The 26,179-nt window shown below is 38.8% G+C and overlaps 1 non-coding gene across 1 annotated transcript; it reads left to right on the top strand.

The window, feature by feature from the left end:
- Nucleotides 1–1,420: 1,420 nt before the first annotated feature.
- On the top strand, nucleotides 1,421–1,524 carry LOC120363842 (small nucleolar RNA U13). The gene has a single exon (XR_005579273.1). It is a non-coding gene; the product is annotated as a small nucleolar RNA U13 (small nucleolar RNA).
- Nucleotides 1,525–26,179: the final 24,655 nt, after the last annotated feature.

Here is a 26,179-nt window from a genome sequence, read left to right as displayed (position 1 = left end):
TTTATTTTTCCTTGCTAAATCTAAATGTTTGTATATCTTGGCCTGAAGTGAAATTCTAGTAATTTTAAAGATTATATATATTCCACATATATGAGTGTATATGTAGAATCAGATATGTGTGTGTGTGTGTGTGTGTGTGTGTGTGTGTGTGTGTGTGTCTATGTATGCATGTATGTATATGCTATGGTTTGGCTGTGTCCTCACCCAAAATCTCATCTTAAATTATAATTCCTATCATCCCCATAGTCCCCACATGTCAAAGGAGAGACCAGATAGAGGTAATTGAATCATGGGGGCGGTTGCCCCCATGCTGTTCTCCCGATAGTGAGTGATTTCTCACGAGATTTGATGGTTTTGTAAGTGTTTGGTAGTTCTTCTGTGTTCATTTTCTTTCCTGCCATGGTGACAGCCTGTAGTCCCAGCTACTCGAGAGGCTGAGGCAGGAGAATTGCTTGAACCTGCACAACTGCACTCCAGCCTGGTGACAGAGTGAGACTCTGTCTCCAAAAAATAATAACAATAAGACAGTGTTTGATCTATCAAGAGGTGCTTTCTGCTATGATTGTTAGCTTTTGAGACTTCCTCAGCTATACAGAACTGGGAGTCAAACTACTTTTCTTTATAAATTACCCAGTTTCAGCAGTTCATTGTAGTATGAGAACAGACCAATGCAGTATATATACATCTGTATATACACACATATGTATATGGTTCTACCCATTTGACTTGACTCTTCTTTTACACTCTATCCATTTTATGGGTCATTCCTTCTCACTTATTTCAAATAATTAAAGTCAAGGTTTTTTAAAGGCCTTAGTACATTCTAGTCTTTGTTATTTAGCAGTAGGTTTAACTTACCTACTAAGTTGTGAAGATGCTAAGCATGGGAGAAGATCCAAACACTCAGCTAAAAGTTTCACATCAAAAAACCTAGAAAGATCACTGTATTCTTCCAGCAAAAAAATAAGTGTGAATTGCCAAAGAGTGACAGACACTGGTGGTTCACTCAAACCCTGGGAGGCATTCCCAGTGACAGAATTATGCATTGTCCTTTCTTAACCAAATGCTGTAGACATAACTGGACTGTAAGTGCAGGGGGAACCATTATAGCTACAGTTATCAGCTAACCTCTGGTCAACAGACTATGGTCAACCGTTTTGTATTAAGCAGGTGCTTCGTGGCTGCAGGTTCTGACTGCTGACTGAGTGGACACAGCACAACCAGTGGCAACTCTCTGGCGGTCATCCAAACATCTTTTAGAGGGTGGAGGACATTCAGATTGCCAGAATCTCTTGGGCTGTCATGTATTCTCTCAACGTGTTTCAATGACTCAGCTCAGCTCCTGAATCATTTTCTAAAAATAAAAACATACAGACAGTACTTATACCATCTAATCTTTCTTAAAAGTATTGATGGGAAGATCCTTTTGTAATTTATAAGTGTAATTATTTGGCTTTTATGCTCATGTGTGAGATGTGCCTCTCTCAAATTATGTTATGATGTCAGCACATTACCCATCAGATATGAAAATACGTTAAGTATCAGTGAGAAGCTCTCCTTTTAGTGATGTTTATTTCACTGTTCAGAGCCCTAACTCACCATCCAACTGATAACAATTTAACATTTCAAAGACAGTAATGAATCTGGGTTGATTTGTGTATTTGTTTGTTTGTTTGTTGTAGCACTACCTACTTTCTATGTCAGTAGCACATTTTTTTAACATAGAACACCTATGAAATGAAACTTCATGGAATAGGGAAAAAATTACCTTATTTCAAAATGAGATCTTTTTTTTTTTTTTTTTTGCTTCTTTTCAACAGTTGTTTTCTTTCCCTTTCAGAGAATTGAGAATAATATCAAGCTTGTCTCTTTTATTTGGCTACTAGAAAGCTCAGAGCCAAATTTGCAGCCTACCTCCAATGAACAATTTCTATTTCAGACCATTATTTATATACACTACGATTTTCTAGGGCTTTATTTTTCTACTTTATTTTTCTCTTTATTTGGATTTTTTTTTTTTTTTTGCTATTTATTTTATAGTACTAGTTACTCACACATTTTAAGATTGTTGTTGTTGCTGTCAATGGGGTAATTATGCACATAGAATCACAAGCATATACACATGTGAATACACAATAAGAAAAGTCACTCAGAGTGTAATCAAACTCTTCTTTTAATGTCCCTGTATGGTATGATGACACTTAAGTACAGAGTGACACACCAAGACAAGAATGTGTGCTCCTGTCTTCTGGTAGTGTAATTATGTGAAAGAATATTATAGGATATAACAAACCTTTTGACAGCACCCAGATCTCACCTGCAGAAATATAAATCACTGCATGCTCTTGGCTTATCTCTGTTCAGCTGGTCACCACAATCCTGAGTGATTTTAGATTTCCCTAAACAATTAGTAGTCCTAATAAAAAGAAAGATTAAAAAGGGGAGAGAAATGAGTCGGGGGCATTGAGACTAATGAACACAAACACTAATGGCCCAAGAACTGACCTCCTATTGACAAACATCATGATGAGTGAATTTTTCACTTCTCTGATATCTCTGTGTTAGGATCCCCTAAGGAGTATGTTTGTCATGCTTTCTCTTTTTAAAAGGGCTAAAAGAGTATTTTGCTTTTCTGGCTGTATTTTTTTTTCCCTGCTGGCATAATATGGTGATGCTTTTGAGTACACTTTCTTCCTCTTCCCTCAAGTGACAGTGATTAATTCCTCTTGCCCTGAAATCATTATTACAACAAATCACCCAGCATCACCAATTCGGGAAGCATATTCCAGTCATCTTCCTAGGGGGTTAATGCAGCTGGAAACAGTTCCACTAAATTGGGTGACTGTCCCTGGAAAACAGTGAAGGACTGAACAGTCACTGCCATTAGTATCACTTCGCTGACAGTGGTAATTTTTACTTTGATTCTGCATGTCAGCTGGTGTGCCCCACAACCACATGACAATGAAATAATGAGATGGCAACTTCTCCTCTGCCCAACCCGTGGCCCAAGCCCTGTCTCTGGGAATCCTGCCAGATACCTCTACTTGGCAGCTGCCTGATTCATGCCAAGGAAGAGCAAGAAGTGCTTGTCTTTTCACTACTGCATGCATTGCTTTCTCTTTGCTGCACAAGTTGGGAAGATTTTACTAGGAATAATGCAATATGCCATAGGGTGAAACTTCAGATGAAGGGGCTGAATAAATGTTTTCAAGAGTTTCTACCCTAAGGTTTTGAAAAATGTGTTCTGTAGGAGGGAGGAGAAACGTTGGGGAATTGTGTTGATAAGTTAATAACTTAAAGCAGTTTATAGACAGTCAACATTCTTTCTCCAAGGTCTTAACTGACTCCAACATTGTGCTGCCAAAACTTGTTTAAATGCTGAAAACAGCATTTTGTTTTCCTACTCAAAACTGCATCCCATGTATTTTTTGTTAAAGTGTATTTAGAATCATAATGCAGCTTCCTGAAGAAAGTAATCTGTCAAGAACTTCAGCCATCCTTCTGAGAAAGAAACAGAGGATCAATGCACACAGTTCCTAAGAGGCAAGTAGGAATTAGGGAAAGGTCAGACTGGCCCTGAAATACTCAGAAGAACATCAGTTCCTTATTTTGAATGCAAGATAATGTTCATCTATCCTCTATAATTTATCTATCATAATTCCTTGGTTATATTGTGGCAAGCTTAGTCACTTGACTCACTTGGTATGTTTTTTCTTTGACTTTCCTTCATTAGATTCCTGTAAAAGACAAATACTCATGTCGTCAGCCTCACTTGCAGATGGGAGTGATCATTTTATACAATTCTGGCCAATAAAACCTAAGCAACACAACCAGAAACCTTGACAAAAAAAAGTGGCTGAGAGCAAAGGTGAAGTGAGGTGGGATAAATTGATTTTTTTCCTGATAAAAGAGCAAATGCTCCTGGCCTGGCCCATTTTTCCCATTTTCCCTTCTTCCTGCATCGAATGAAATCTCCATGTATGATATCATGGCAGCCATCTTGCAATCACAAAGCAACAAGCATGAGATATAAAGCCACCACATTAAGCATGTTAGAGTGGAAAAGAGGGAAAAAAACCTCTGTTTCTTGTGACACCACCAAGCAGCCAAAACATGCCAGAAATGTACAATTCTAGAATTTTTGTTAATGTTACAAAAATAGATTCTTACTTGCTTAAGACACCTTTAGTTGGATAAGCTGTTAGCTGCAGCCAAAAACTTTCCAAATGAATCCCATAAGCATGGCCAAAGGTTTACACATTTGCAAAAACCAATCTCACCGTGGATGAAATAGTTTGTCAATGCTCATGAAATTCCAGAAAGCTAAAACTTGAGGAGTAAACAAGTCCTATTATGCCAAATTCTTATCAGATCAAAGACCTAGAATTAGCAGGGAAAAGCAGAATGTGAACAGCTAGCTCCTTCGGACATATCACTTCTTCCCCTCAGATGAAGCCTCACAGGTTCTGAAGAATTGGAGTGGAAGGGCAAAACTTCTTACAGTATAGCTCACTTACCTTCATAACTTCTCCATATCCAGGTATCTATAAGGCCACATTGTCTTCCTTGAACTTGAGATTCCAATAAAGATACACCTAATGTTCTAATTAAAATGCCTAGTACTTACTCATCCTTGTAGGGACTGTGTGTTGTCAGCTATCATGTTATACCATTAGAAATAAGCTCTTTGCTGGAACTATGTAAAACACAGAAATTTTGTATTGGTCAAAGGAAAATGGTACATATGAGAAAGAAAATCTGGCACTTAGCAGAAAGATTCAGTGCTGACATTTTCACTTGAATGTTACGGTGAGAAAATTCACAGTCAGTGGCTGTCAGATCCCAACATACATGAATTAACATGCTCCAGTAGTTGACAGATGCACTCATTTTTACTTCCATAAAAGAGAACAAACAGGATAGGGCGAGTGTGCAGGAATGACCAAATCTAATTCTTCTTGACATTCATGGTTATAAAGTTTAGGGCAAATGCATATATTAACCCTTAAAGAAACACAGACTTCAAAGAATGGAGAAGAACCAAAAAGGGCTAAAAGGAATCCTCGAACTACACATTCACCCTTCTTTTCATTCCACATCAACTTCTGCCTTCCACCTTTGCCAAGTCTTATCAGATGAGTGCTATAAGCAACGTAATTTATGTAAATAGAATCCATTATGCAAATGCTTCCAACTTGCTTGCTACTTAGAAATTTTGTTCTTTTATGTTTAAGAAACATAGCCTTTATCCCCTGGAATAGACAGATTGGTTATGTTTATGTTCTTAAAGCCTTCTGCTACTGTTCCGGGCTTTGAGGAATTTTTTTTTTATTTTAAAAAATGTTTTATCTTGCCTCTCACCTTCTTCTGTAAAAATAATCTCTTTGTTTAATCTGGTGGTTTGTACATAGGCTTAATGATTGCAGTAGTGTAATGGAGCCTTAGTAAGAAGGGTAGTACAGAGATAAATGCATAGATTATATCCTCTAACCTACAGAGGTTCTATTGTTTTATTGGGTTAGTATGAAAGTGAGTAATCCAATTAATTCAGAGATCTCTGTGAGCCTTGGTCCCTGCTTTGTTTAAGTTATATTTCAAATGTGAACTTGATGAAATTCTTGTTGAAAGCCATAAATAGGGAGGCAGAAAATATATGCTCTTTGTGTTCATACTCTCTCTATGCCTTAAAATGGCAAGCCAAATTATAATGAAACATAAGAGACCATGTTCCACTCTACACATATTAAAAAATAATAATAATAAGGCTCTTTCTGCTAACATAAACTGCATTTTGTAATTTCTTATTTACATGTGTGCACATATATAAAGTATAATAAATGGAAGAGGCAAAAGGCATAATGCTATGAAAAAGTACAAAAGAGTATGTCTTTGTTTTAATAAATAAACATTGCAATAAATGAATTATGAATTAAAATTCTCTTCCTGCCCCGAAGAAACACATTTTTCAAGTTGATGAGTCATTGTAACAGAACTGCAAGATTCAAGTCATTTAAAAAGAATACCGTTTTAATAGAAGAGAACAAAACATACTAAAACCTCCAATTTAACTGATGTTCATTTTGCTACTTTCTGAGAAACCCAATCCAACCAGCCATGATTTCAGTGCATTCACTTTTGGACTCTCCAAAATAAATCCCCTTTGTTTTCTTTGGACTAAATAAACATTTTACTAAAACATTATGCTTTCAGATGCCGCTCTGTGTTTTTCCAGTTGCTTATAAATGATATCTGGTGACTTGCTCTAATACTATATGGGTGTACAAATAAAGCTGATTTTACTTTCTAGTATTTTTTCTCAAATATTCAGCAAATATTTACTAAGCACCAACTAAGTGGCACACATTGTTCCAGGCTCTGGAATTGCAGCAATAACCACCCAAGACAAGGTCTCTCCTCTCATGAAACATATGGTCTGGTGGAAAGAGACAATAAATCCACGAGTGAATGAGATGGTTCCAGACAGGGCTAATAACTGATATATAAAATGAACAATGAGATTGAGTGAGCAAGGGAATGTGAGGGTATGTGAGGGTCGAAGGAGCTCTGGTCAGAAACAGCCTCTCTGAGAACGGGACATCGCACTGACTCGTAAGTTCTAAAAAGAAGGTAGTCAATGAAGACCTGAGGGAAGTGAATTCCGGGCAGAATGGACAATGGAAAGCTGGAAAAGGGGCCTTAAGATAAGAAATAAATAAAGGAAAGAAAGAAAGAGAGAGAGAAAGAAAATAATGGCTAGAATCCAGAGAATGAGGTGGAGAATAACAGAAGATGAAATCAGTGAGGAAATCTGTGGACAGATCACTCAGATCTGCCTTGAAAAGAAGTTTGTGTTTTAGCTTTTTTTAATTTTTTTTTTATTTTTTTTTTTAATTTTTATTTTTTGGCGACTGAGTCTTGTTCTGTTGCCCAGGCTGGAGTGTAATGGTGCGATCTCAGCTCACTGCAGGCCTCCGCCTCCCAAGTTCCAACAATTCTCCTGCCTCAGCCTCTTGAGTAACTAGGATTACAGGTGCACGTCATCACCCCCGGCTAATTTTTGTATTTTTAGTAGAGACAGGGTTTCTCCATGTTGTCCATGCAGGTCTCGAATTCCTGATCTCAGGTGATCCACCCGACTCGGCCTCCCAAAGTGCTGGGATTACAGGCATGAACCACCATGCCTAGTCTGTGTTTTACCTTAATTGGACTGGAAAGCCACTGGAGGATTTTAAGTGAGGAGTGATGTGACATGAATTACGCTTTGAGCCTGTTACTCTATAAAGAGCGGAGGGGCAGAAAGTCAGTTGCAAATATGAAAACAGAGGGAATAATTAGGAGATCCTGTAGTATTATGAAGGAGAGAAATCATGTTGTCTTAAGCTAGTGTTTGAATTGAGCCCATATTAATTTTTAAAAATTATACTTTTGTCTAGTATAAAACTATATATTCTATATTAACATTTCTTTGCTTTTGATTCAAATTATATCGACTCATAAGATCATTAGGGGGAAACCACTTGATAAATTCATTTTGATAAATAGTCTTTACAGACATATGGTTTGTAAGTGAGGAAATCTCTATTTACAACAGTGATTTGGGGTGAGTAGTTTTGGAATCACTAGACCACCAGCTTCTAAAATGTCTCATTTAGACATCCCTTGCCCACTTTGCCTTCAAGTCAGTTGCAAACATACCAGAAAGTTGGGTCACAATTCAAACCTTATCAACACTTTACCTTAGAGTTATTAAGCATATCAGATCCTTTTCTGTGGATATATTTTTTAAAAGAGAAAGAAGGAAAAGGGTAAAACTGGACTTTTGAGGGTAAGACAGGAAATGTCTACCATGGAAAAATGCAAAACGATGACAGAGCCTGACATTCTAACTATGAAACCCACATATGACATAACCCCAGGCCAGCCCAAGGGACAACTGGGACAAAGGGAGGAGGTGAGCTCTATGCCAAGGTCTGTCTTTAGAAATAGATGGGATTTTTACTCACCCAGGAGCCAGAGATAAGAATTGAAAGGCGGCTGGGCGCGGTGGCTCAAGCCTGTAATCCCAGCACTTTGGGAGGCCGAGGCGGGTGGATCACGAGGTCAAGAGATGGAGACCATCCTGGCCAACATGGTGAAACCCCGTCTCTACTAAAAATACAAAAAACTAGCTGGGCGTGGTGGCGCATGCCTGTAATCCCAGCTACTCAGGAGGCTGAGGCAGGAGAATTGCCTGAACCCAGGAGGCGGAGGTTGCGGTGAGCCGAGATCACGTCATTGCACTCCAGCCTGGGTAACAAGAGCGAAACTCCGTCTCAAAAAAAAAAAAAAAGAATTGAAAGGCACAGCACTGCCTAGGATCTGTTTGAGGCTCCAGGGAGAGGTGTCAGACTCCTGGCTTTAGGTACTGGTGCTGCTGCAAATGTTCAAAGTTAGTTGCCGAAGCAACCAGAATTAGAACACAGGTTGGGTCTCCAGCACATGGATCCTCCAAGGGAACCATCCGCTTCCACTGACACCAACTATGGTGTCAAGGAAAAACAATCCTGAACACTCTACTTAGGCTCAGACACCTCTGGGGGCCTCCTATGTACCTGAGCTTCAAAGAGACATGGAGAGATTAAGCCTCCAAAACATTATTGCTTTTTAATATCTTGCTGGTAGCATCTTGTTTCTTGCCTTAACTCTTCTGATTTTGCACGTAAAACTGATTCTCTCCACGTTTTTCTTCAGTGTATGTACACTCTAGTTTCCAATTTATATGACATTCCTATTTGTGTCTCACGTCATTATGCGGCTCTTTGTTCTGCTAATTTGGCTCCTTTTCACCCTTCCTATTTTTCTTGTCTAAAAAGGTTATATTCGCCTTTCTTAGGCTAATTTTCAGCTATAATCTTGTTCTTTCTTTATGTTGAATTATTAAAACCCTTGCTGGAATTTCCACACAGTGTGAGAAATACTAACATGGAAAAACACACGCAGCACACAAATCTAATGCAGCTTCTACAACACAAAGGAAAGGCATGAAGAAAGGCTCTTGGGGTCGATCCAGTCTGCAACTATTATTTTTAAAGCAAATAACTACTGATCGTTTTATTTCCGGATCTTTCTCTCTGAATTTTAAACATATAGGGGTCTAACCACATGGTGTTAATAGTGGGGAAAAGAGAGGAGAGACTCACCCTTAATTTCATTACCTAAAATAACTATTACTGTTTCTGAGTATTTCGCTCTGTTACCACTCTTGTTCTCTTTTGTTGTTGTTGTTATTTTGAAAATAATACGGCTAGGAGTGAATTCCGCCATTTGGGTTTTCCTGAGAAGGGTGTTTAAACCAGTTTATATGTGAGGTTTCAGAAAATATTCCCTGCAGTGGTGGTAAATTATTTAATCATTATAAGATGCCAGAATGTGGTGAGGTTGACACAAAGAACATTAAGGTAGATGGAATCATCCCTATTCAGTCAGTATGTAGCTTAAATTAAACTAACAAATCAGAAAGTGAAAATTATGGAGAAAGGAAGCCTTACACACACTGGTTAGGAGAAAAGTATTTGTCACAATCAGCCATTTCCAAAGGGTCCAAAGTAATACAAAAAGATTTTCCAGAGTAGAAATGGTTTGAAAATAAACACGAAAGCAGAAGGGAGAGGTAACTTGACAAGTTCACCCAGGAGATGTGCACATAGATATATTATTCATGCATAATGTAAATATTTCATTTTTTCAATAGTTGTACGGTTGTCTCCTTGTCTTTTTTAATAACTGTGTCACATGTCATCTATCTTAGATGGTTAGTTCTTAAAGCAGTGATCCCCAACCTTCTGAGAATTGAAAATCCCTATTGTTTGTTAGATGACAACTGCCCTACCCCAACTTCTCTGCCCCAGCCAGAAAAAGCAAGGACAGGATAAGAACCTTTAAAATTATGTGAACTTTCATTTTGTGTATATTAAAACAATTCCAATTGAGAGGAATTTTTTAATTCCAGCTGGGATAACCAAGGGCATTTTCCTACCCTCTCCCCACTTGCAAACTCAGTAAAACTGAGGTTGCAAGCCATTGTTGGAGGGAAAAAGCTGTATGTAAAAAAATAAAAATAAAAATAAATAAAATAAAACCTTTCTTCCTGAATTTTAAAGATGAAGAGTCTAACATTCTAGTAGTTGTGAAGGAGAACAAAAAGAACAAATAATGTCATTTATCTCATAAAGTAAAAAAGCATAATATCTTTTCTTTTTTTAGTTTTATGTTTTAGCTTTTGTTCTTACATTATTTTTACATTTTAAAATAAATACATTATTTTCAGCTCTTTGTTTTAAACAAACGTAGAAGTGCCTAACGAGTAATAAATGAAAATTTCCATCATTTCTCATCTCTCATTCTCAAAACTTCCACCTTCCCAGAGGCCAGATCTGGAAGCATCTTGGTGCACGTTGTTCTCAAATTTATTCTATGGGTTTACATATAGCCATGTGTTTGAATGACACATATATAGCTTGTATTGTTTTATAAAAATAGGTCATATCATATACATTGTTTAGTAATTTGATTGACTTAACACTATAATTTGGAAATATTCCACACTGGAATATCATTCTTTTCATTGCCTATATAACATTTCATCACACTAAAAATTAAAACTCAATTCAACACATCCTGATATTTAGGTTCTTCCTACTTTTTGCACTAAAATCAATACTCTTACAAGCAATGTGTATGGGGTACATGGTCTTTGTGCAAATGCTGTAAAAAACAGATACCTGAAAGTGAAAGTAGTGGCTCAGGGAATACTCAAAATTATGATTAATACTACCGCATTGCCTCCAATGCTGACATCATCTATACATACTTTTGCTTAAAATTATGTACCCAGCCTTTTTCATAGTTCTGTAATATTGGGCACATAAATAAAAAATACTTTAACCATTTCTCTGTTGTTTAATTGTAAGTGGACACTGGATTTTCAACAATATGAAAAACAATGCTGTGCTGTTTTTGTTGTTGTTGTTGTTGTTGTTGTTGTTGTTGTTGTTGTTGTTAACATGGAGTCTTTCTCTGTTGCCCAAGCTGGAGTGCAGTGGTGCAATTTTGGCTCAATGCAACCTCCACCTCCCAGATCCAAGAGATTCTCCTGCCTCAGCCTCCTGAGTAGCTGGGATTATGGAGGTGCCTACCACCATGCCAGACTAATTTTTGTATTTTGAGCAGAGATGGAGTTTCACCAAGTTGGCCAGGCTATTCTTGAACTCTTGACCTCAGGTGATCTGCCCAAGTTGGCCTTCCAGCCTTCCAAAGTGCTGAAGTTACAGGTGTAAGCCACCTCGCCCTGCCTCCTCTAGCTATTTTGAAGTACACGGTATAACATTGTTGACTATAGTCATCCTACTGTATGGAATGCCAGAACTTATTCCTCCCATCTAAATGTAACTTTCACCGATTAACCAACCTCTCCCCATCCTCTAATAACTGCTGTTCTACTCTGTATTTCTGTTAGATCAACTATTTTATGAGACCTCTACCTATAAGTAGTTGTCTTTCTGAATTGTCTGAATTTATTTTATTGTCAAACAACTTTTCAGGTCACCAGTCACAACAGTGTGCAATGAGACCTTCTGTGGTTTGAATACGGTTTGTTTGCCGCCCCCACAAGTCCCACTTCGAAATTTAGTCCTCAGTGTTGGAGGTGGGCCTGGTGGGAGGTGTTTGGGTCATGGGAGTGAATCCTTCATGAACGGCTTGGTGCTGTCCTCCCAGTAATGAGTGAGCTTTCACTCCGTTGTTTCCCGAAAGCATTGATTGTTGAAAATCAACAAAAGAATGTAATTAGCTAAAAATTATTGGAAAAAATGTGGCACCTACTTCCCTTCTCTGTCTTCCTTCCTCTCTCCCCATGTAATGCTCTCCTTCACCCTACGCCATGAGTGGAAAGTTCCTGAGGCCCTCACCAGAAGCACATGATGACGCCATGCTTCTTGAACAACCTGCAGATACATGAACCAAATAAACTATTTTCTTTATAAATTATCCACCTTCAAGTATTGCTTTATGACAACACAAATGGACTAAGACAAGACCAGAATAAATGCAAGAAAGTGACAGTGATCAAACGAGAGGAAGAAGATCATCAGTTGTGTTCATAAGATCTCCAATGAAGGTAGAAGAATATGACAAAATAAATGTAGCCATAAGCCGTAGAAATTTGTCTATGGGTATATGATGTAAATTTTGCTCTTATTACACTTCTATTACAAAACATTAACATTATTCTATTAATACTATTTTGAAGCAGTGTGCTTAACAGGTCGATGTACTTTTAAAACACACAAGATTGCTCTTCTGAAGAACTGTCTTTCCCAAACCCGTTGTGAGCTCTTTGGGAATATGATCCATGCTTCTGCTTCTTTTATGTCCCCTACATTGCCAAGAACACACACAGGGCTTGCGGTGAAGCATTCGGTGAATACTGGTCGATGTTGTAATTCAGTACTTCACTGACTCCTCCCATAAATATTTCTAGGAGGAGACATGTGGCAGACATTGCTGTCAGTACTGGATGGTTTGCAGTGTGCACTGTTCACAAAACAGGAGCAGTCTTTGCCCTCATGGAGCCTGCATTCTCAAGGGAGAGACTGCATGTTTCAAATAAATTGTAATGACTAATTATAAGCACTCTGAAGAAAAAATACAGGGTCAGGTAGAAGAGATGTCAAAGAAGGCTTTCTTGGAGAAATGACATTTGAAATGAGATCCAAAGCATGAGTAGGAGTTAACCAGGTGAAGCAGGAGAGGCAGTGAGCAGGTAGAGGAAGAGTTTACACAAACTTGATGTACCCTAGAAGCAAACCTTTCAAGTGATCATCATAGTGCCTCCCTAAGAACATCAACAAAAGGCAGTGGAGAAGGTGGGGGCAGGGGAGAATAATAAGAATAATTACACAATCCCATAATGTCAAAGAAATTAGCCGAAAAGGAAAGTTTAATTACTGCTAGTTCTTCTACTCAGCTGACACCAAGTAACTGCCTTATCTGTGTTCTTAAGCTCCAGAGACTCCCCAGCCACTGTCCTTGGAAGCTTTAGCCATTTTGGAATTACAGACAAATGATTAGCATTCCCTACTGTCTGTCCCTTAGATGCCTACCAGCAACATGGCCAAAAGTAATGCCATGTCTTAAGCTCAACAAAAAAGACAGCTTTCAGACAAAATTGTTGAAAAATATTCTGCCTTATTTTCTCAAACTCTGCTCATCTTGCACTTTCACCTCTATCACCGTGACAATGTATATCCAAAACAAATAGTTTAAGTCTTTTTGCTTTTTACATAGAGTAGGGAGGAAGAAGTCTAAAAAAATGGTACCTTCACCCCACATGGGACATCTTGTCTCCAGGTGATGCTCATGTCCCTGTCATTTTCTCTAGGCTCTGAGCATGGTGTGACACCTCCCAAGGTGCACTACAAATGTCTCAGGTCAATTCAAGAGCTCCTGGGAAGTTGGTATCTTTACATTACACGTTTTTTTCTCAATGTCTAGTATCAATCAACAAAGAATGTAATTACCTAACAATTATATATTTATTAGTAGGTGGCTCTCTCTATATATATAGGGTATTAGAGATAACTTACAGCGTTGATCAGGGAGAAAAAAAGGAGAAGAAGATACAGGCCATGGAAGCCTGAAGCCCTATCTTTGCTCTATTCAAATATCCACCTTTTTAGACCTACTCTCAACAGTGGCTGGAGTGAAAAGTAACTGTTTTGATTGTATTTAAAATGCCAGTTGCTCTGGTTTGTCAAAGTCCAAAATGAAATGATCTTTCAAAAAGAGTTTCTGTATGTAACACTCAGGTTGCATCTCTTGTTTTGAAGATTAAGGCAATTTTCTCATGCCCTTTTCTCAGCTGTACTAAAAGCCCTATTTTTCAGTGGAAAAATGGATGGAAATCCCTCCTCACAGATGCAGTGCACCATCAGGCAGGCTATCTCTCATTGGAGTGGCATCTTTAGTCCCCAGCGGGTTGTTCAATGTCAGAGGCTCCAAGCTTGATCAACATCCTACACATTTTCTTGACAGATGGGTATCTTTGGCACCTCAGCCAGTAAACAACAGCACTAGTACCCATGATTACTTCTTCATCTCTTCTGCAAAGCTATAAGAAAAAGATTTCTTTTGCCTTAAAAAAAAAAAGTAAACATTGTTCCCTATTCATACATTTTTTGTTATTATTCAAAAATAGATCTGAAAATCCTATATTCAAGTTTTAGTTCTTTAATGCATTTGCTTTGGCAAACATTGTGCAGAAAACATCCACAAAGTACTCAAAATCCATTAAGAAAGAAATAATGTTGCTTCAGATTTGCAGGTCGTTTGGATGATCACTGAGTAGTGTTAGTATTTTCCCCTTCCCAGGCTGGAAAGGAGAGCCAGCAGAGACTCTTAGGGATTCCAGATCAAGGTTTCTACCCAAAGAAGGGCCCATCAGAATTACTGGGGGAAATTTTTCAAACAAGTCATATGCTTCCATAGATGATTGAGATGTAATTCTCTCTCCAGCTAAGGGCAGATAGCATGATTTACTGGCAATAGCCAACAGGTCCCCATGCAAATCTCATCTTGAATTGCATTTCCCATAATCCCCAGGTGTTATGCGAGAGACCCAGTGAAGATGATTTAATTATGGTGTTGGTTACCCTCAAGTAATAGTGAGTGAGTTCTCATGAGATCTGATGGTTTTATAAGGGGATTTCCCCCTTCTGCTCAGCACTTCTCCTTGCTGCCACCATGTGAAGAATGTCATATTTGCTTCTCCTTCCACCATGACTGTAAGTTTCCTGAGGCCTTCCTATCCGTGCTGAACTATGAGTCACTTAAATCTTCTCTTTGTATTAACAAATTACCCAGTGATATGGTTTGGCTCTGTCCCCACCCAAATCTCATCTTGAAATCCTACATGTTGTGGGAGAGATCCAGTGGGAGGTAACTGAGTCATAGGGGCAGGTCTTTCCCATGCTGTCCTTGTGATAGTGAATAAGTCTAATGAGATCTGATGGTTTTAAAAGGGAGAGTTCCCTTGCACAAGCTCTCTCTTAGCCTGCTGCCATCCATGTAAGCAGTGACTTACTCCTGCTTGCCTTCTGCCATGATCCTGAGGCCTCCCCAACCACATGGAAACATAAGTCCATTAAACCTCTTTCTTTTGTCAATTGCCCAGTCTCAGGTATGTCTTTATCGGCAGCATGAAAATGGACTAACACACCCAGTCTTGGGTATTTCTTCACAGCAGCGTGAAAATGGACTAATATCATTATCATGAGATTTAAATTAGATGAGCACAATGCTTGGTACATAGTAAGCACTCCACAAATGTCATTTTTCTCTCCACCTATCATAGAAAATAAGAAAGCTTGGGTGTCAGCCAAAACTGATTGGCCATTCTTGTCAGTCTACTGAGTTAACATTGTCATTCTTCAGAAACCGTTATGTTATTTGACACATCAAATATATCCATTTCTACATATGTAAGTCAGATTTATCTCTTTAGTTTTAGAAAGAAATGAGCAGTGAAAAGAAAAAGACATGGTCAGAGGATGAAGTGAAGTGGAAACACAAAGAGAACCAAGTTACCTTGGGCTACTCTGGACTGGGTGCTTTCCAGATATTTACATGCACTTAAGTGTTCCCATTCCTGTTAGAGGTAGATAGGTATTGTCCCTGGTTTACAGATGAAAAAGTTGAGACTCAGTGAGTTTAAAGGGCTCACCCAGTTCAGAGTCAGAGCATCTTGGAGTTCAAGCCTAATTTTTTCATATCCTTTCTACATTTTCTGCATCACAATGCATTGCCTTGCCTCCCTTCATTTAACTCTTCCCTTCACTGCTACTTCTTCTTGTTGCTTGTTTGCTTGCTACCCAGGATGCAACTAGTGTCAACAATCTATTTCTTAAAATAACCTAAGAAACCTGTGCATTCCTTATGGTAATAATTCAGGCAAGCCTAAAGAACAGCTTCATTAGTGCTCAGTAGATAACAAATATTACAATTTCATTATTACTAACATTGTTACTAAAGACTTAGAGGACTGAAGATATGGATAGCTAAAGGAAATAAATTAGTGATGAATCTAACAAGTGTTCTGTCTGCCAGCTATTAATAAGGTATATCCTTTATAAGGATGGAAATCCATCCATATAAAGTTGTTGCCCTTGAGCAGATTGTTGATGTAATTCAAATATTGAAAATCGATGTTACACATGTCCATAGTTTCCAAATATTTGATTCACTAGTTCGTTAGCACATTTAGTACGAGATGCTTGGCAGAATGATTGATCACTTGGGATACACATGAATAATAAAATTATAGTAAAAAAATAAGCCTTTAGACTTGCTGATAAATTTACTTTTTTGAATTCTTAAAATATTCTTGTCATAGTCTCTAAGAAAAAACCTACAGCTAACAATGATCTGGGCTTTGACAAGTAGCTATTCTTTTGCTCTATAAAGAACTTTAAGAAGCTTCTAGAATAAGGCTGTGGCATCAGAGAAAAGGTAAAGAAAAATTCAAGGCCAGAGAATTTTATGAACAAGATTTCCATGTTACAAAAGCACCCAGAAAATTGTAGAAAGCTCAATTCTAGTTCTCTCAACCCAGTTCCTTGTTGGGCATGTTATGTAGAGGAGATACCACCCCAGAGAGATGAATTTCCCCCACTAGGGCCTCTTGAGCACATCCAATTAACCAGAAAATAGGGAAATGCTTGAAACAATAAAGCCCAATCCCTAAAAGTTATTGGTTTCTCACATTAGCCAGCTCTAAAAATTATCCTCTATCAGCACTATAAAGAGGGACACAAACAAATCAAAATTGTTTCTAGCTAATAAAACATTTCCCCTTGCTCAGTATTCGTCTCCCAATCAATGAATGGATGAAGGAAACATTTCATTACAACAAAACACGACCCCACCTTTTCAGCTCCATCTCCCTGGTGGTTGATAGGTATGTTACTAAATGTACTAATGAGCTGAGATGGGAATACTCTAAAAAATATGGACACATAAAATTGAGCTGCAATATGTGAACCATGTCAAAACCATGTTCAGATAAAATTATGGTATAAAAATGGAATTCTATATTCCAAGTCAGTCTATTTAGTCTCATTATAACCTCATTGGTAATGTTCCTCACGTAAATGTTCTCCATAGGATTATCCACATATGGAATCCTATTCACTCATATCAAAGTCCAACTTAAAATGTTACTTTATTTACAAAGTTTTTATTTACTATCTGCACCATTTCCTTCTTAATTAATGAATCATTTGTAATGATCAATTACTCCTATAAGATCCAATTTGCTATTGACTCATTCAACAAACATTTAGTTTACAATATTATATGTAGCCACTGTGCTAAGGATGGGAAGCAGAAATAAATTGTGACAGTCATGATCTCAAGGTTTTGAATTTTGAAAAATTCAAGCAGGTTCTTAATTCGTAATTGTACTATAATGAGCTGAACGGACTTACAGAGAGATGTATGTGCTTGCAGATCATAGAATGTAACTCATAGGTGAGATACTGACTTGGCCTCAAAGGATGGGGTCTAGGGACTTTATTTAACTTGCAGGCTGACTCACTTTGCATTTACACTGTAACTTGTTATGTTTTTATATATGATTTCATGTTCATTTATCCAACTAGACTGAAAGATTTTTGTAGATCAAAATATGTCTTTAATTTCTACATTTCCTTAAATATACTAAATAATACTTGACACACATACAAAATACCACCAAACTATTGATTATACATTAATTGGTTTGCATATCTAATAACCAGAAGAAATTTTCTAGAATGTTTGGAACAAGAAGTTCCAAACTAACAGAACTTCAGGCTAGTCTTCAAGAGTATTTTGCTTATTTGCCTGCATCAAGTTTTAACATTTTAAAGCTATGCCCATTGTTTCAGATTTTGATACACTTCACATAAAAATCTAGATTTATGCACAGACTTGGAAAATTGGACAACTGGGTAGAATTTGTACAAATTCCCTCATAGCAACAAATGACTGGTTTTGAGGAGCTATCATCGTATTAAGGCTTTTACTGTCCAGGTTCCTAGCATCAACTGAGATGATTTGACTCATTTGCATTACCTTTGAGACCTCTGTGTGTATTGAGTTTGTAACCTTAGTAAAGGATTTATCATCTCCAAATTCCCATGGGCCCCAATGGAACAGATGATTTGCATTCTACGTAGCCTGCATTCTTTAGTTCACATTTGAAGGCACTATGAAGGACTTAATCATTGTTTATGGTAGAATAGGAAATAAGACAGTGGCCTATAAAGACATGTGGTGTAAACTGAGGGCACCCATGGCTTAGAAAGAAAAGAATGTTTCTTACTTTATTCTCCAACTGACAGCTGGTCTGCCTATGCTATGTTCTCAACAAAATTAAAAAGGTAGGGGAAGAAGAAGAAAGAAAAACATGCTTAAGCCAGCCAATGCTGCTATTACACTGAATACATGACTTCATTTTGGGGGCTCAAATATTTTGTAGAATTTGCTGGGCCCTCTCGGGCAAGGAAAACAAAGCACTCTAACTTAGCCTTTTGTGATTAATTTTAAAAAGGGTATGAATATGTGAGACTCATTCTTTAATCCTCAAAGAATAATGTCACCCATTAGACTACATTAACAGGAAGATTTTTCTTTAATAAAGTCATAGAAATCTAATTCATTATTATCAACCACAAAAATAATTATCTTGCTGGATACCTGAAAAGATAACAAACTGACAGCTGAGAGATCCAGAGAGACACGAATTTTTTTCTGGGTTTCAACTTCTTGATCCATCAGATGAAAGGGATTAGATGATTTCTGAGGTTCCTTCAGCCCTAAAACTTGATGATGTGTCAAGTTACTTCCCGGATGCCAAAGATTTGAAGAAATATAGACATTTCTCTATTCTTTAGGAGTTGTATTGAGGAAAGGGGGTTCCTAGAGAAACATGACAAATAGCTTTTCAAGCTGGTTGTATTCAATGCTCAATAAGAGAACAGACAAAAAATACAGAATTTCAAATGAAGAGGTAAATTCTGAGAGTAAAGGTCCACTAAGCGAGTGGGCTTTGGGATGGGCATTGAAAGACAGACAGATATCACCCAGCGCAAATGGGAAGAGGCTCATAGCAACCTTTCCATCAGAGGTAAGCATGTATAAACCTGTGACTGCTTCCACAGAAGAGATAAAGCTTCTTATGAAAGTCTTGCTCTCTTGTCCATTCCCTCAAATCCAATTTTCACACCACTGAGTCTTATAAAAATAATAAGATCATCTGACTTACCTATTTAATCCTTCAATGATGTTTATCTACGTGATATAGTCTAAACTCCCCAAAATGGCACACCAGAGCATCTGGGATCAGATGCTGCTGGTCCCTCAAGGCTCATGTCCTGAACCTACTGACTTGTTCTCCTACTCCAACAAGACATAGACATCAAAGCCCCTGAAGAGATCACACGTATGTTTACTGAATACATTCAACCTAAATTTACTTACTGCAGCTGCCCTCACCTCTTCAAATGCCTCCTCTACACTCTTTTCCTGGCTAATTTCCACAACCCCTTAACGCTCAGCCACTCTTGCTTCACAAACTCCTCATTTATTATCCTTGTAACTAGTTGCTCAGTGTCCATTTTCTGCACTAGATGGTAAAGAGGGGGAATAGGTCTATCCTATTTGCCCCTGTATTTCCAACACCTATTAGAATATCTAGCATATGCCCGTCTCTCAAGAAATATTTGTTCAATGAATGAATGAGCTAGGAAAAACAAAAGGAACAAGGAGATAGTAGTGCAGGGAGCACATATGGTACCCAGCCTCAGAGTTCAAAATAAGTGTGACCATCTTAAATTGGTAGTATGTACCTTTAAAAAGTATATTGGTGTGAGGCTATAAATATCTTCATTGATAGCCTGAGACACAGAAGTCAGGCAGGATCAAATGCTGCACAATATCACACAGCATGCTTGTGCTTCCACAGTATCACAAACTCAGGGCTTGGACATTTGAACATGAATGCTGTCAGGTTCAAACTTGACTATGAAGTTCAACCATGTTGCTATAGAAAAACAAGATTCACTTTTGCTCCCACCATGTAGAATTTGAATTTCTGTTTTTTGCTATAATGGAAAACAGACTTAGACAAATAACTCATAATTATGGCAAGAGCACTGAAGATGAACTAAGAATTCAATATTTTGAATGCCAATGCATCTTTCGTCCTATTGTAAATCGTGTCGATTTTGCTTCTAAAGGAAAATGAGAGTACATTCCAGGTGATGGCCACTTGAGAGAATGCAGATGGCATTAAATATTTCCGACTCGCTGGCTTAAAATGTTATTCACTTTTGTTTACTCCTTCTCTTGGTGGAATTGGAATACAGGCTTAAAATTCCCTCTAATGCCAAACAGCTGCTGCTTTGCTTTGTTTTGTTTAAAATTGAATGTAGCTGCCCCACATGACCTGCCTGTGTGGATCTGCACAAGACGTCACTGAGCATCACTACCAAGCCCTGAAAAATCATATTATGCCTGTATATTAATGAGCCATGGAGTATTTGTGAAGGAAGAGGGAGAAGGCAGGGGATTCGTAGGTTTATTATTCTGTAGCACCAATATATGGCTATCAGCACATTAAATTTTTACTCATATGGCTTGGGGTCAAATATTTAGAGTTAAGGCATCATAGAAATTATCTGGTCAGATCCCCCTTCATGATTAGAAAACCAAGCCCGGAGAATCTTAGTGACTTGCCAAAGTCACATACCTGATCTGTGCCAAGGTCTCACCCTTCTCCCTTGACCATGCACCCAGCATTCAATATCACGAACGCATATTTTTAACATTTGGGCTTTGATTCCTCTGTCACCATCTTGGCACACAATCATTACCTAGTGGACTTCCACTTGCTCTCCCTCCCTTTCTCTAAATCGCCTTTTTCCCTCAGCCAGAAATTCTACTTTAATCTTGGTAAATGTACTTTATACCATCCCAAAAAACAGACAGAAGCAACCACAATGGTAATTTTCACTCATATGATTAATATAGACAGTTCCTTACCAGGCATAAAGGGAAACAATCTCAAATAACTTGAGAAGAAGTTTTAACATTTAACTAGTACCGGCTGAGAAAATGTGGTTATGAAATATATTAAATATTCTTTCAAGCCTCCTTCTGCCTTTCCTCAATCTCAGTTTCTTCCTGAAACCCAGTAGACACCCTGTTACTGACAAAGGCAGAATATTTGAATAGATAAAACTTAAAGGCACTCCCCAGTCTATGGTAATAGAAGACATGTAAAGTTAGGTCAAGCTAACTGTTGTAACAAAAACCCCCAAAATATATATTTTGTCTAAAAGAGGTTTATTTCTTACTCACCTAATAGTACTGGGCAATGAAGGAGCTGGTAAGCTGTCCCTTTTCTAAGAAGTTACTTGGAGATTACATTGATGGAGATGACAGAGGCTTTTCCATCTTCTACATGTTGCTTTTAAGATGTCCCTGAGATCATGGACACTCAGGCCAGCTAGAAGTAAAAGAGGAGCATTGAAAAGCACATAGAAGTTTCAATGAGCCAGGCAAGCAGAATGGTGGAGCATAACTTTGCATTTACAATCCACTGGCTAGAATTTAGTCACATGGACTCAACTAACTGCACAGGGATGCTGGGAGACAAAATCTAGCTGAATTTCCAGGAAAAACAGGGCATACCAATTAAGTGGTATAGAATCTATCTTAGCCCCTATAATATCCCTAAATTATGTTTTTAAAAATCCCAGGATTAAATAAATAAATAATTGCTTTGACGTAATCTTAGTTATATACTCAAATTCTCCCATGATTAGATGGTTAGAAAACCAGAGAGACACATTGCTCCTCTCAAGTCAATTAAGGATTTCTAAGATGAAAGATGTAGCTAATGTCGTAATTTAATAAATAATAAATCCAAGCAATAAATCAAGTATTTGCAACGAGCATTACAACCCATCAAGGCAACTATTCATTTTGGCTGATATTTTTTCATTAAAACTGCATGCCCACATATATCCAATCCAATTTTTAATAAAACTTTCCAGGAAGTTCAGCCTTGAAACTAAATATATTCAATTAGTCACTGGAACTATCTTATATGATTAGGTTGACCATTTTCTTAGAAACTTCTACTTACTGAGCATTTACTCTCCAACAGGCACAGACATATAGATCCTGATGGTATTACGTTATCCACATTGTGGAGGAGAAAACAGAAAGATAAATAATTTGTTCAAGGTAAGATTCAAACCCAGGCCCATCTGATTCCAAAGTACTGTGGTTTCCCCTGTGGTACACTTTTCCCAGTTGTTCATCGATGTTAAGATAAGTTGCATCCTTTAGTTAAGACTCCATCTGAGTATTAGGATATTCTCAATATGAGCTCAAAAAGGTTTGCAGAGACTTAGAGTTAATAGCACTATCAAGACTTGACAGGGGAAATCACTTGCCTCCATGTCCATCCACTGCTTACCAACAAGGGGAAGTACTACAGCAGAGGGAGAATCTTGATGTGTGACTCCTAACAGTCTACTTTTTTTTTTTTTTTTTTTTTGAGACAGAGTGTCGCTCTTGTTACCCAGGCTGGAGTGCAATGGCACGATCTCGGCTCACCGCAACCTCTGCCTCCTGGGTTCAAGCAATTCTCCTGCCTCAGCCTCCTGAGTAGCTGGGACTACAGGCACGCACCACCATGCCCAGCTAATTTTTTGTATTTTTAGTAGAGACGGGGTTTCACCACGTTGACCAGGATGGTCTCGATCTCTCGACCTCGTGATCCACCCGCCTCAGCCTCCCAAAGTGCTGGGATTACAGGCTTGAACCACCGCGCCCGGCAACAGTCTACTTTTTAATCCAGTGTTATGCCTTTCCAGACTCTGCTTTGGGAAATGCCGACTGGGAAGGCAGGATCAAGCCTACTCAGAAACACAAGTCGAGGTATTATCCTAGCAACTCCCTGAAGCAATTGTACAACATTGTTTGCCTAAGCCTTAAGTGCTGATGCCTGGCAGTGAACAATGCAAAGTTCAAAGGTTTGCTCATTACCATAATGAGATATAAGCCTTTACTGTTGGCTGTGGAATAATGAAGATAATTCTTTTGGATTGTTCCTTCAATCTGTGTTTATTTAGGTTAAAGAAGTGTGTTAAGTAGCTTTTTTCCTTTTCCTTTCTCTCTTTTTTAAACATTTCTTGACTTTTGTTTTCTATTATTAGTTTTAAAATAATATTCATTAATGCCATTTCTTACAGTTTGTACAAACAAAAAATAATAATAATTTTCAAGAGATTTTTCATAAGGGGCAGAAAATTATAAATTGAGTCCCCCCGCCCAACCCAGTACAAAACATCTAATTCTTTACCTTTCTATGGTCAATAAGTAGCACATTACATTAGTATTTCTATATGTGCCAATAATGAAAAACTTGTTAGCCTGACAAAGCCAGATTTAATTAAAACACACAGACACACACACAAGCACACAACAAATATGTTCATAATATTGAGAAACATTGGCAGGAAACAAAAGAGAACATATTGGAAAAAACAGAACATTTCTTAACCCTACATGAGAACTAGAGTGACAGCAGTGATAATAAACTCACAAAGCAAAATAAAATAAGTTTTTCATCAGCACACTTCTAAGGTTAATTTTTAAAGATAAATTTTCTTACCTCTGTTTGGCATGCCCTTATACACTCAGACTTCAAGACAAAACCCTACAAAGAAATTAATTTTTAAAATCATTCTTGCCACATACTTATTCTAGAGGTGCACATTCAAGAGGTGCTCTGGAGTGCAAATTCCTCCATTCTGGGATCACTGACCTCAAGACAGAAATTGGAGGAGTTAACCGCACTGTACCTTGTGCCTTAGAATGTGTGGAGCCACTGTAAGCTCATAGATTCTTCCTGTACTGACAGCAAGGAGTCCATCAAGAAACTGTTACCCACAAGCCTACAATGAAATAACGAATTTGAACACTAATCTAAAGGATTTCTAATAATCCCCAGAGTTAGGGGTTGAGGAATAAAAGGAGTGAAGATACAGTCGGTCCTTCATCCTGTCCTGGAGACACCTGCAAGATGCTTGGGCAGCATTAAAGTGGCCACACCTTTCTCATACATTCTGGATATTAGATCATTATCAGATAAATACGTTGCAAAAATTTTCTACCATTCTGTAGGTTGCCTTTTCTCTCTGATGATAGCTTATTTTGCTGTACAGAAGCTTTTTAGTTTAATCAGATCCAATTTGTCAATTTTTGCTTTCATTGCAATTGTGTTTGATGTCTTGGTCATGAAATCTTTGCCCAGGAATGCTGGGAAGATGGCCGCCTAAGAACAGCTCAGGACTTCAGCTCCCAGTGAAAGTGCAGAGGGTGAGTGGACGCCGCATTTCCAGACGAACTCTTATTGCCCACAGACCAGGAGATACCCAGGCAGAGGGGTCGCCAGCGTCGCAGTCCCAGCCGGTGCGGCTGTTTTGGCCCCCGTGGGGCTGATTCCGCCCGCGCGGCTGCTGTGACCACTCCCTGTTGCTGCGGTTCTCCGTACAAAAGCCACTGGTCTGGGAGCCCTCTTAGCTGGCGAGCAGAGCCCTGAGACGGCAGAATAGCCCATTCATCTGAAATAGCGAGTCAGGCCAGGAGATTCCTAGGCAAAAAATCCGCCAGGAGCCGGCGCCGCAGTTCGAGCCGACTCCGTGAGTCACAGCACGGGAGATCCCGGCGCCTTTTCAACAAGCGACCAGAATGCGGGGTCGTTCAACTTAAAAGAAAAGACTCTGAGTCAGGGAGCCAGGTGATCAGGCTCGGTTGGTCCCACCCCTCCACCCCCAACAACAACGAAAACAAAAACAGTAATTGGAAACCCTCTGTGTTGAGCCCTTCAAACCAAGCACAGCTGAACCAGGACGGTCCGGCTCCGTGGGGGAGGGGTTTCCGCCATTACTGAGACTCTCCACCGCTACGGAGGCAGGCTGCCGTTGCCGAGGCAACCTGCCACAACAGAGAGAGTCCACCATAACAGAGGCGGGGCCACCATTGCCGAGACAGTTCTAACTACGCCCCTATAAAAAGGACTATAGGGAAGAGCTCAGGGCAGCTGGGCGGAGCCCACAGCAGCTCAGCAAAGCCCCTGCAGGCAGGCAGAGGCTAGGCGTGCTGCTAGCTGGGCGGGTCCGACCTGAAAGAAAAATCAAAAAAGGCAGTAGTGCAAGGGAAACTCATAAAGCTCCAACTCCCTGGGACAGAGACAGACAACAGGTGGATAAACCCACAAAAATGGGAGGAACCCAGCGCAAAAAGGATGAAAACTCCCGAAACCAGAACACCTCTCCTCCTAAAAGGGATCACAACTCCTCACCAGCAAGGGAACCAGACCGGATGGAGAAGGAGGGTGATGAAATGACAGAATCAGACTTCAGAAGGTGGGTAGTAAGAAACTACAATGAGCTAAAAGAACATGTTCTAACCCAACGCAAAGAAAACAGGAACCTTGAAAAAAGATTGGACGAACTGCTGACGAGAATGGACAGCATAGAGAGGAGTATAAATGAATTGATGGAGCTGAAAAACGCAACACGAGAACTTCGTGAAGCATGCACAAGCTTCAACAGCCGAATTGACCAAGCAGAAGAAAGGATATCAGAGGTCGAAGATCAACTCAATGAAATAAAAAGAGAAGGCAAGAACAGAGAAAAAAGCGCAAAAAGGAATGAACAAAATCTTCAAGAAATGTGGGACTATGTGAAAAGACCTAATCTACGTCTGATAGGTGTACCTGAATGTGATGAAGAGAATGAATCCAAGCTGGAAAATACTCTTCAGGATATTATCCAGGAAAACTTCCCTAACCTAGCAAGGCAGACCAATATTCAAATCCAGGAAATACAGAGAACACCACAAAGATATTCCTCAAGGAGAGCAACCCCAAGGCACATAATCGTCAGATTCACCAGGGTTGAAATGAAAGAGAAAATGCTAAGGGCAGCCAGAGAGAAAGGTCAGGTTACCCACAAAGGGAAGCCCATTAGACTCACAGCAGATCTCTCAGCAGAAACCCTACAAGCCAGAAGAGATTGCGGGCCAA

Source organism: Saimiri boliviensis, chromosome 3 (genome assembly GCF_048565385.1).
Source record: "Saimiri boliviensis isolate mSaiBol1 chromosome 3, mSaiBol1.pri, whole genome shotgun sequence".
Taxonomy (NCBI): Eukaryota; Metazoa; Chordata; class Mammalia; order Primates; family Cebidae; genus Saimiri; species Saimiri boliviensis.
Note: the sequence above shows the minus strand (reverse complement) of the source record. Positions and strands in the feature narration are given on the sequence as shown.